Source organism: Nelusetta ayraudi, unplaced genomic scaffold, assembly GCF_046127955.1.
Source record: "Nelusetta ayraudi isolate G7.1 ecotype Tasmania unplaced genomic scaffold, CSIRO-AGI_Nayr_v1 ptg000011l, whole genome shotgun sequence".
NCBI lineage: Eukaryota > Metazoa > Chordata > Actinopteri > Tetraodontiformes > Monacanthidae > Nelusetta > Nelusetta ayraudi.
Window position 1 is genome coordinate 13,931,605 of NW_027466061.1, and position 12,285 is coordinate 13,943,889.

Here is a 12,285-nt window from a genome sequence, read left to right on the forward strand (position 1 = left end):
CACACACACACACACACACACACACACACACACACACACACACACACACACAGGGCATGCTGGCAACATCACACACATGCTCGTACTTTATCCAGGTTTGGTGTAGAAAAATAACATCTGTTTGATTTATTTATAGTTGTTCCCTCTCTTCTGCTGTGGCAGGCCGGTGTATTTTTACTTTTGTCTCGCTTGAACCTTTCAAAGGGTAGTCTTTAAAAAGGTAGCGAGGGAACAACAATAACACACACTACTGCCAAGTAGAAATGAAGTGCTCTTTTCAAATTTTTTTTTTTTTAATGTGATAAATATGCTTTAGCTGCGCCATCAGGCCACGCGATGCTCAACACGGCGGGGTCATTAAACGAGTGCTCCAATATGACTGCTGGTCCTCATGAGGAGATTGCTGGAGGCCTGCACACTGTGCTGGATAAATCCTCCAATGAAAACGTGAATTTCTGAGACACAGGGCATTGTCTGCATATGCGCCCAACACCACCCTCCTCCTCCTCTTCCTCCTCCTCCTCCTCCACTTCCACCCCACCCGGCCGGCTTCTCCCGGATAACACCCACCCACCCACCCTTCCTACTCCTCTATCCAAGCGCCGTCCAATGGTGGAGCCGGCTTTTTATCAAGCTATCTCCTGTCGGCCAATGGGGCGCCTCGCTCTGATCCCTGTGAGACGGACGCCCCTCCCCTCCCCTCCCCCTACTTCTCATACGGACGTAATCCGCGGTCCGGAGGAGCAGCAGGAGCAGTGAGTGTGTGCGCGTGTGCGCGTGTGCGCGCGCGTGTGTGTGAGAGAAGAGGAGAGTTGCCGGACGGAAGTGATGAGAGTACGGAGAAAAACACCAGAGCGAGGCAGACGTCAACTGGAGTGAAGAGGACGCTTCATCTGAGCTGGCCGCCAGGAAGGAGCACAGAGAAGAAGGCGAAGGAAGAGGAGGATGTAAGTATGATCGCATGGAAATGCACGAAACTTCAATAATACGAATGGTTGTTTTTGTTTGCTTTTGTTTTTTGCTGATTGCGCGCAAAGTGGTTACTTGGTCAGAAAATAGGGTGAATCTTCTCTTCGCTTAAAAAAGACACGTCTCCTTGCTTTTTATTTGTGTATTTTGGGGTGGAAAAGTAGAGGGGTGTTGTATTGTGTTTGGAGCGGAGCTGCATTCGGAGTGACAGAGTGTCTACGGAGTGTCCCGGCGAGGCGAGGCGAGGCGAGGCGGCTCCAAATGGAGCGCACGTGAAACGCGCCGGCGGGAAGAAGAAGAAGAAGAAGAAGAAGAAGAAGCAGAAGAAGAAGAAGAAGAAGAAGAAGAAGGATTCTCATTCTCATTTCATAAGGACGCATCCATGCGAGGGAAATACGCGATTGGTCGACTGCGCCGAACACTTGAACTTCTTACGGCGCTGTGTAACCGAAAAAAAAAAAGGGGGGGGGGGAATGGGGGAAAAAATACTGAGACGCACTGCCACTGGTACACAGTGTACAGACAGTCGCGCGCACAGCTTCCGTTTGGCCCACAAAGTTTCACGGGAACGTGCGGTAATCCCCCCCCCCCCCCACCCGACAGTGAGCATTTAAACTTTGATCCATCTCAGCGGAGCAGACCGTCTCCTGCCTTTATTGCGCGCACCAACTATCGCTCTTTCTCTCTTTCTCTTTCTCTCTCTCTCTTTTTTTTTTTTTTAAAAAGGCGACTGAATGCTGATAAATGACGGCTATTATTTTGCAGCTGAACAGCGCGCAGCGGCTTCGCGCGGACCATCTGTCATTGTATCGACCGCCACCGTCTCCTTTTTTCCGCTGAGACACCTGAAGAGCACAAAAGCACACAGCCGTAATAATTCAGGTGCGACTCGTGTGAATGCCAAGGCTGCGTAACGCAGCCGGGAAATTGAAGTAGTTCGGATCAACGTTTCAGCGGGTTTAGCTTCTTCTGCCCACCCCATGTTGGTTTTGCTGACCAGGTCACGTTGCACATTTTTTTTTCTCTCTCCCATTTATAACGCCCATATGAGACGCAGACGTGGCTTTTAAAAAAAAATAATAAAAAAGGAAAAAAAAACCTGGAGTCTCTGAAACTGTCTTTGTGCATCCGACTTCCGGCCCAGAGATTGAGGCCCTCCGGCACATGGCAGACTCAGCCAGACTCAGCCAGACTGCCATTTTCAGGTTGGGAACTGACTGCACGGGAGAATGCACACGCCGGCCAGATACACTTAACCGCGAGCGTTTGGCCCCCCTCGGTGCGATGTGACTCACCGTGCCACTCCAGTGCTCTGACCCTCCCGCGAGATTAATGCTGCTGCCGCTACAGGCTTTCCTTGACGTGCTCAGTCTGCCAAGAACTAATATGCCTTCAGGTTAATGAGGCCGTCGCCATAATTCTCCCTCCTGCATCAGTTTGGAAACCATAAAGAAGGTCTAGATGCTAAATACGCCCCGCTGCGTCTTCTTCTGTTTCTTGTTTTAGTATTTGCTGACTGTCGATTGTGTGCACATCACATTTTTAAGGTGTGTTAAATTTAATGGCGTCTGATGGTAAGAAAGTACACTGCAATTAATGGTAATTCCTGTTTTTCTCTTCTTAAGCAAGCAGATCACAACGCTTTTATTTTTAGTGACTTTTGTCCAAATATGAACGAGTGTGTTTTTTTCCTATTGAATTTTTTAAGCCTTTGAAGTGTGACACTAGGCCATTTTTCATGCAGGTAGCGAAGTTAAAAAAAAAAAAAGCATGTCAACTAGACACAAAAAGTCACCTCACACAGCCAAACGGCCGTGGCAGTGTTTCTTTTACATAATCCGGCGACAAGAGAAAAAGGAGCGTTGGGGGGGGACGAGCAGCGAGTGAATGGACAGCCGGCCCTCAGATGGGCTGTGATAGCCTCGCTTCCGTTCCTCTCCGAGCCGAGTCGCACATAATTCACTTTGCACCCGCTGAAGAGGAAAAGCATCAAGCTCTTAGCACAGCGCAGAGTGCATATCTCTCCCAGGGTTTTAATCCCGCTCGGAGCCTCTCTGATGGCTTTTTTTTCTCCATGTCTTCCTGCTCCTGAATTGCGGGAAGCAGGGTGGTTGGATGGAGCTCCTGCTGCTGCTGCTACTGCTGGTCTTTTCTCTGCGATCAGAATTCCTCCGTGACACATGTCACACATGTGACAGGTCTCATCGGCGGCACCCGACTATTATGTGGAGAGTCAAACCTGCAGTCACAGCAGAAGCTGACGTCTCTTCACCCCGCGGCCCCTGGCGGCTCCTCCACCATCAACACGTTCCCTTGTTCGCTTTCTCGATAGCAAATTCAACAAACAATTCAAAAATAGATAAATTAAGGCGCCGTCCACCCACCACAGTCGCTACCCCGGGCTTCTGTCGGTTGGGAAAATGTCATTAGGTTCACTGTGAGTCTCCTCTCACTTTTTTTTCGCCAGCAGACAACCATTCCTCTCCTTGCCACCATCTCACCCTAAACACACAAACAAGAGAGGGACTGTATGTATGTGTGTGTATGTGTGTGTGGGGTTCTACTCAACAATTCAAACACGCCACACAAGCTTTTTATAGGATTATCATCCGGCAGCGGGGCCGAACCGAACGCCCTCGCGCCATTTCGCTTCTTCAGCAGACTCCATCTGGAAGCAGCTGCTCGCCACATACGCTCCAGCGACGTGCTTTAATAGTTTAAAGGGGTTGAGTGAGTTCATGGCGGCAGGAACCTGCGTCCATATGTGCTCGCTGGGAAAAGGGAAGAAAGGTCGTCCAGTGCGGCTCGCCTCGGGCACGGCAACATGCTGCCTATCCAGATAAGTGCTTGACCTCCGACCTCGTGTCTCGCCAAAGGCTCAGGGCTGCTGCGGTCATGCCAGGTGGCTTTCAAGAGCCCGTCAGCCGGTCCTGGAACTGGTGACACTTGAACTCGCGTGGGCGGATCAAACGAAATATGTAGGCAGGTACTTTGCTGATTGCCGACGGGAAATTTCACCGTCACGCTAGCTACACAAACCAACACTGGATGCTTTTTGTAAATTCTCTCACGGTGTGGGTGTGGACTCCTTTTTTAATCTTGACTGCAGGTAAATTTCAGGCTAGCTGAGACAGACCTGGTGGTGAGAGGCGCACGCTCCCACATCTGTTTTGTCCATGATGTCCTTATAAAGTCATCGCCGAAGCTGCCTCGGTTTTTTCCCTCAAGTTCTCGCTAAAGATTTTGCAGCGGCCTACATATGGGAAATCCAGACAGATAATCCCGCAGATTTTCCAAGACTGAGCCAGACTTTGCTCGTAGTTCGCCCGTGAGCTGTTACAGATGCTGCGTGTCCGCCCTTAATCGCCCGAGTGCGGTCACCGCTGTGAGACAAACCCGCTGAAGTGATTCCCCGATGGAAACAGCCCATCTCAATTCTGCCCCAACGTGCTCTCCATTGTATGGCCACGCAAGAAACTCCCCGTGGAAATTTTGGAATCTTTAGCATTGTTGCTCAAGGGGAAAGAGGGCTTTCATATGGAAGTGGGGGAACGCCAGGAAATGACAGGCATTCTTTGTGGACTCTTTGAAAATAAACTTGTGGCTTCCCTCTCGACAGCTAAGCAAGAAAAAAAAATAGAAATAGGAAGCGAGGATTATCGTCTTAACAATCCCTGAATGGAGTTTTTACTTTTCTTAACTTTCTTGCTGCAAGTTGCTCTGAAAGTCTCTATTTTTCTCCGTCTGGATACTGGAGACACGCCACCCGAATTTCAGCTTAAGCTATTTTTCTCCTTTTTCCCCCAATAGGGGCTTTTCACTCTTTCTCTGAATGGGCGCATTCTTATTTTCCTGCCAGTTTGTCCTGATTTTGCCTTATCTTGAACGCTTCTCGCCTCTCTAACGCCGCCCCGCCGCGCCGGCTCTTGCTTTATGAGGTGTGACAGCGAGGTCTGGCAGGCTGGCTTGGAACGTAAAGGCTTTACATTCAGCCGGCTGCAGTCGGGGTTAGGGAGGACTTAAACTCACTTCAGCCGCCCCGCCTCCTCTCCATACAGTCCCTCATATACAGGAACTGGCCCTGTTCTGCTGAGCTGGCACTAAAGTGCACAGTCGGAGGTGGGGAAACGGCCTCCCTTTACTGCAGAGTTTTTAATTGCGCTGCCTCCTTCATTTGTTTAATAAGGAAGAACGAGGTGGACTGCGATGAAAAAAAAAAGTCCAAACAGATGGGAACTATTTAGCTCTCTAAAATTATATATCCCCTCCCTGTTATTTTTTCCCCCCTCCGCCCCAACTGTCCATACGTCTAACATCCTTCTTTTTTTAAGTGCGGTTTGCTGCCAGGTGTTACACATCACTTCCTCCTTCCTTTGGAGATTCAATAACAGGCTTTGTATTTAAAAGGCGGCTCTGTCTCGCCGTGCCTCAGATTAACACTCGCGCCTACTCCCCCGCCTCCTTTCTCTCGCTGTCTGTCCTCCTTCTTCTCCTCCTACTCCTCCTCTTCCTCCTCCTCCACCTTCTTCTCCTGTGCTTGTTGTTTTTCCCACCAGGCCAGCGGTAGTTCCCAGGTATTTGACCAGTGTTGCGTAGCCGGGAGGGTGACAAAGGCAGCGCGCCTCCGGGAGAGGGATGAAAGGAAACGGGCCGGGCAGCCACTCCTTTTTACAATGGGAAACGTCCTTAGTTAGGTTGTAGAGCAAATACCCATCTTCTCTGGGCTTTTTAACAAGCAGGGCAACTGCTGGCACTGTGTCTCTATCCTTTTTTTTTTTTGCGGTAGGAAGTGAGGTGCTGGTTGTGTGTACATTGAGTGTGCTTGCAAACAGAAATGCCTTTGTTCTTCTCACAAAAAAAGGACAAAAGTGAATTTGTCCGTACACGTTTGCTCTGAGCCGTCAGGTAGCAAATTCACATTGTTTCCTGAATGTGTATTTTAAATTTGGTGTGAACTGATGGGATGGTTAATTTGAGAGACAGAGGTAAAAACAGTTTTAGTGATGCACATTGTAACGTTAAAATTCTACAGCATCGCAACTCAAGTTTAAGATATTTAGGATGAAGAGGCAAACAAATTAAAATGAAAATAAATCAGTAGCATCCTTTAAATGCACTCACATCTACAATGTTAACTTTGACCTGTTGTGTGTGAGTATATTTAAAATCAGTCCCTGCTTTTGTGTATTTTCATTTCTTCTTAGATTACTTATTTGACCGAGCACTCACATGTGAAGTTTTTCACAGCTTTGCAACCACATCTTGAATGTGTTTTGAATCAAAGTACTTTTTTCAAGTGTTTTTTCGCACTCTGTTTTGTGTTCAGTAAAATACACTCTTTGTGTGCGTGTGCGCTAGAGTGTGATCCGACTCTGGTGTGATCATCTCGCCTGCTAGTAAGGGGGAGGGAGTGGAAGCTGCAGTTTTTTTTTATTTATTTATTTTTTACGGTCACAGCTCCTAAGACAACCTGTTCTCAGGCACTCGTCCTCTGGCACTTTTTTTTTATGACATCATAAATTCCTCCATTTCCTCTGACCAGCCCTAGGTGGGTATAAAGGACATACCTGGCCGGTAATTGTCTGTCTGGCTCTCTCATCTGCCCATCTCCTTCTACTTCCTCCGCTACTAGACTGTCAGACTGCCTGAAGATACTCACGTCTCTGGGATGCCAGACCAATAAAAAGTCAGAGATGGTTTCCTCTGATTTCGTTCCTCAGTTGCCCCTTTAACAGCACCTTTGTGCGCCACTTAGCCTCGGCGAGCAGTTTTGGTTGCTGTGATCCTTACTGATGCTCGTGGGGACCTCCGAACTACGCCCCCCCCTCCAACCTGTCAATACCTTTTGTTTGTTGAAGACCGAGGATGAGGAGCAGAACTGAAAAGGATTATGAGAAGAAAGACGAGGGGCAAGAGGAGAAGCCCTCAGGAACAGGAGCGTCCAGCATTCATCTGATGCTAGGGTGGGGCTCCTCACGGGAGGCGGAACAATGCACGCACCAGCACGACAACATTCCTCTGGGTTAAAAAGGTCAAGGGTCAGCCGATGACCCCACCCTGCCAATCAGTCCCAAGGCAGCATCTCTCAGCCTTTGTTTTTGCTCTGTGTCTGCGCACTTGTTGAACAGACTCTGCACCCTGTGCTACAATGTGCCCTTTGCTCTCTTATAGACTGGAGTGGCCATTCCACTTTTTTATGTTTAGCTGTCAATGTACAACCTGGGGCTTGTATGGAACATTTGTGCTTTCGTGGAACTTTTTTTTATTTTGAAGAAAGTTAGTTGTAATTGCACACATTCCACTAACTGTTCTAAAAATTGCATCTTTTAACTGTGTCACATAAATAACCTCAGCCAGATGTTTTGCAGGGCTAAATCTGCACAGGCAAGACAAAGAACCAGCACAGAGCTGCCCGGCTAAAATTATCTGCGTTCCTTTCAAATGTCCACTTTAAGTAATTGACCCACACAGGTCAGATATTTGTCTGGGAGCCACCCTTGGTCCTAAGTCATAATTCCCCTCTGTCTCAAGGACAAACTCAATGCTCTTTAGATGTTTTTTTGGAGTCAGACAGGGCCACAGCACACTTCAAATGAAGTCTAAAAGCTGCCATTAAAGTGGAACATATGCATGTGTAGGCATTGGGGAGGGTGTGTGAGGCCCCTGCAGGCAAGACTGCAGGTCTGTTAGTCATTAGTACAATGTACAGTATACGCTGGAGTGGATGTGCAGCTACATTAAAGCCTCGCCCACGGTCATATCAGACCACCCCAGAGACACACCACTGGCACTTCCTCCAGCCGCCCCCATCCAGCAGCCTCTAGGGGGGCGTGTTCGGGGATTTCCGGAGGATGCACTGGAGATTAATCATCTGTTGATTAGGAAACTGAAAATCATTTCAATGGGAAATGTGTGCAGTACCCGGTCACAGTGAGAGATAAAGTTGTGGTTCACGTGAGAAGGAAAAAAACCCGAAATCAAGCAGTTTTTGTTTTGTTTTGTGCCCTTTGCAGATGGAACCTCCGGATGGTGACTTCCGCAGTCCGGGAACAATCCTGTTGATCAGGTAACTTTGAGGGATGGTGAGAGCGTTCCGCTCACTCTCTCTCTGACTGCCCCTCCTCCTCCCCTCCACTCCCTCTGTGGCATCACAGGGAAAAATGATTATAAACCTCCCGAATTTGATCCTGTGCACCAAATCGGCTTACAGTATGGAGGAAGGAGACATATTAGCGCGCGGCCCTAGTAACGGCAGCCTGTCTGCCGCTGCAGCTGCGGCGGAGCTCCAAAGATGGTCGACGCTCATTGTCGAGAACAAGCACAGGCCTTTTAAATTTAATGCCCGCCTCCGCCCACTCCAGCAAAAAAAAATAAACAAAAAAAACTTTTCCCTAGCGGAGTTTCTGTAGAAATAAAGTCTGGAGTCTGTCATGGATAGAAATGTGTGGGACAGGGGATTGAGGGGTGAGGTTGGGGGTCCGGTTGTTTGTGATGTAATTATCTGCCATTTTAAAAGATTATCTCCCTCCATCAATATCAGAGTTAAACTGTGTGTGTGTGCGTGTCTGTCTCTGTGTGTGTGTGATTTGATCTTTGGTGTGTACCCCCGCTGTAATGTTAAGACTCTGTGGCCTGTAGCTTGGCCTCCCATTTAAGCCGGGGTTAGCTATGATCACCCCACCCCACCCCACCACACTCCCAATCCCTTCACCCACCACAGTTTTCTCTCTCCCTCTCTCTCCCTCTCACAAATACACACATGCATGCACGCACGCACACAAACACACACACACACACACACACACACACACGCAGACGCACAGTCTCCCCACACAAAAGAAATATTCAGCTGTGGAGCGAAGAGGGGGTTGAGGGGGTGGTCCCCACAGAGGGCACGACATTGAACTGGGAGTCTGAAGGGGGGTGGATTAAGAAGAAATGGCTGGCTGACACAGGGGTTGCTATGGCAAAGTGGCCTTTTCTTCTCTCCCTCGACCCACTGCCTATTTTTCATTTTAGGTCTTATTGTGGGATGAGGTGTGTGTGTGTGTGTGTGTGTATGTGTGTGTGAGAGAGAGAGAGGGGGGGGGGGCGCCTATGATAGAGTTTGGTAGATGTAATATGGCTTATGAATTTAGTCCCTTATCTGTACTGATTCACCCTGAGAGAGACAAGATGTCTGGTTCACATGCAGTCGTTCACACAGCAGGGGAAAAAAGACAAAAAAAAAATAGGAAAAGATCCAAAAACGTTCGACACCCTTCGCCCGCCTCCCCCATCCTCTCGGCTCCCCTTTCCCCCATTGTGCAGCCGGTGTATAATCAATTGCGTCGTCAACGGAGCGGCTGTAAATATTACCCTTTATTGACTTACAAATGAAAAGAGCATTTTTTGCATATCCATAAAGTGGTGCTCTGGCAGTGGGGGGTAGGCTGGGGGTGAAATGCTCCGGTAGTAACTCAAATAGCCAACACGGCAGAGAGACAAAAACCAAATTGTCCGTTTTTTACGACCACCCCCCCCCTCCCTGAATTATAGCTGCAATAATGCGACACATCACTCATCCATTGTGGCCGCTGTGTGTTATCACGCCAGCCTGACGTCTCACCCTCCCACGGCAGACTAATAGATGCAGGTCTGGCTCGACACGGTGACATCAGCGGGCTGCATGAAACGAGACGGCGAGTGACCGTAGATCAGCATTTAGCGTTGTGACGTCAGCCCGCCGCCCCTCTGCCGGGGCCGCTGCAGTGGTGCACTCACACTGCCGCCCAGTTGTTTCCCAGCCGCTGACAATGGGAGCTATCAGGAGGACGAGGCAGCATTGTCCTTTAGCACGATTCATAGCCAAGACAGACTGCTGCCACTGTTTTCTTATTGCGTGACAGCCTGTGCAGTTTGCCCCTGCAAACAATCGTAGGAATAGATCCGTAATAATCTACTTTGAAAGACCAAAGAAGAGCTCAGCTGATGCAGACTTAATCCAGGTCGCTAACGTTCTGGCTGCACGTTATTCTACTGGAGATAAGGTTGAAAAAATTTTCATGAGGACGGGCACAATTTAGGATTTCAATAAAGAAGACAGAGAGAAACATGCCTCACTGATTAGAGACAAGAAGTGCCCTGCCAGCGTCCCTTATAACAACTTCCTCCTCATCTGTGTTTCAGATGCGGCTAACGGCCAATTTGGGAGTGGAGGATGAAAGAGTCTGCAGCTCGTCTGAGTAATGAGGTGGCAGTGAACGTGGCAGAACTGGAGCCTTCCAGCTCCTGTTGCGGCCTTGACGCTCGTCTGTCTGTCTGTCTGTCTGTCTGTCTGTCCATCCACTATCCACTGTCCTTCCTCCCCAAAAGGCCCTTGCTCCCCTCCCGCCGTCTGTCACTTTGCCTCAGTGCCGTCTTGCCGCTTGCCTCGGCGAACATTCAACGCTGTCGGTGAGTTTGGTATGGATGGCATAAAAACCATCGACCGTTGACTGTGCCCCGCGGCTCGCTCTGACCACAGCTCTGACGTCCAGAACCCCCCTGCCGTCCCCCCGAGGAGACGCCCGCAAATGTACGCACACATGCTTGTAACGTATGCAGTTTCCACTGTAGCCCGAGACCAAAGGTCACAATCAACATTCATTGCTGTCGCTGGGTTGGACCGTGTAGAAAAGCTCACTGAACAATGAGTGCAACTGTGGCCCAGATCTGCCTGACTGGCGTCTCCACCAATCAGCCGACCGGATGTGAAACACTCTGATTTCTTTATTTATATCCTTCTTGTTTTTCACTTCTATTTTCTCCGCTCTTCCTCCCCGGCTGGCGCTGGGAGTCTTCAGGGGTGGGAGAGGGAGAGAGAAAGAGACACAAATAGACTTCTGGCTGCCTGCTCGTCCTCATCCTCCTCTCTTTTCCTCTAATTGGCGGTTATGTGTGCAGGCAGGGGGAAGGAAGCGGACTGAATGTGTAATCATTTGGAGTCTCTTCCCTTTTAGATGTTGCATCCCTCGCTTTTTTGTTTGTCTAATTATACAGCGAGTCCGCTTAACTCCCTGTTAACCGCGGCTCCGAGTTGGGTGGGGGTTTGGGGGGTTGACAAAGAATAGGAGGACAGGAGAAACAAGTTAGAATAAGTTGTTGTAGCAGCAGGAAATTAGAATTAGCTCTTCAGCATTCTTGATTTCTCACCTCTCTGGCTGCGACTCAATTGTCTCTGCTTCGATGTAATAGGAGCCTGTCAGGTTTTTTTCACCTCAATATTTCTTCCTTTCTGCGCTCCCTTGTGGGGAAACAGTCCTTAACTTCATTTTACTTCAGGCTGTGCTGCAGTCGTTCCTCCATGACTGTCTGACACAGTCCCTCCTCTGTAATTTATGTAAACACGCAGGTCAACGGGTTTACGCAAGTTCAGGAATGTCTGCAACGGTGTCACGAAGTCCTGTCTTTTTCATGCTTCTCTTCTCCCACAGCTTGCTCCCCTAACTCACTCAATAAAAACCAAGATCAGGATTTCAAGTTGTCTCTTTTGTGATTATTTGCAATTTCTCCAGTAACTCAGACTTTTTTCACTGCAGGACTTCAGTCTAGCACTTTATCTTTGTGGCTTCTTGCTCAAACAGTGCATACTCCCTGTCATTTAGTAACCAAGCCACATGACCCCCTCCCATCTCCACCCTCCGCCCCTCACCCCTCCCTCCTGGTCTCTATTATTTAGAGAAAAGCACTCAGTACAGTGGTGCAGAACAGTGGAGGTGATGTAACAGCGGCTGCGAGCTTCGCCCTACTCTGTCATTTGCACGGTGGCCGGGAGCTCAACCCGCTGATGGTTGGGAAATCGCATGCAAAAGAGACTAAACACTGGCCAAGTGGAAAGGCGCCGTCAAGTTTGCAACACAAGTGCGCATGCGCATGTCCTACAGACGCACATGGGCTTGTAGACAAAAGCAACGGACAAAAAAAAATTGTCATACAAATAAGGAAAGTGTCACACTCGCCAGTGTTGTAACACTACAACACAACATTAGTTCATTAGTAGATCTTGAAATAAGGAAAGCAGCTTAGACTGACCTAATGGTGACCAACCAGTGCTGCGACGTTGCGTGCAAATGGCACTAACGCGTAGAAGCTGCTACCCATCATGTCTTTGATATTGTCGCCATCTAGTGCTCAAAGAGTTTCCTACATCTTTCACCAGCAGGAGGATCATACTGTCTGTCAAATGGCGAGTCAAAGAGGAACTAATATGAGACTGCAGCCAGCAAAACGTCAGAATGTGTTTGCATTAATATCACGAAATAAAAAATTTAGCTTAGTCTCGTTTGTTGTAAAGGC

At 48.8% G+C, this 12,285-nt stretch overlaps 1 long non-coding RNA gene across 1 annotated transcript; it reads left to right on the forward strand.

The window, feature by feature from the left end:
* The first annotated feature begins 739 nt into the window (after nt 1-739).
* Nucleotides 740-11,482, forward strand: LOC142885109 (uncharacterized). The gene is made up of 3 exons (XR_012926255.1): nt 740-947; nt 7,983-8,035; nt 10,138-11,482. It is a non-coding gene; the product is annotated as an uncharacterized LOC142885109 (long non-coding RNA).
* Nucleotides 11,483-12,285: the final 803 nt, after the last annotated feature.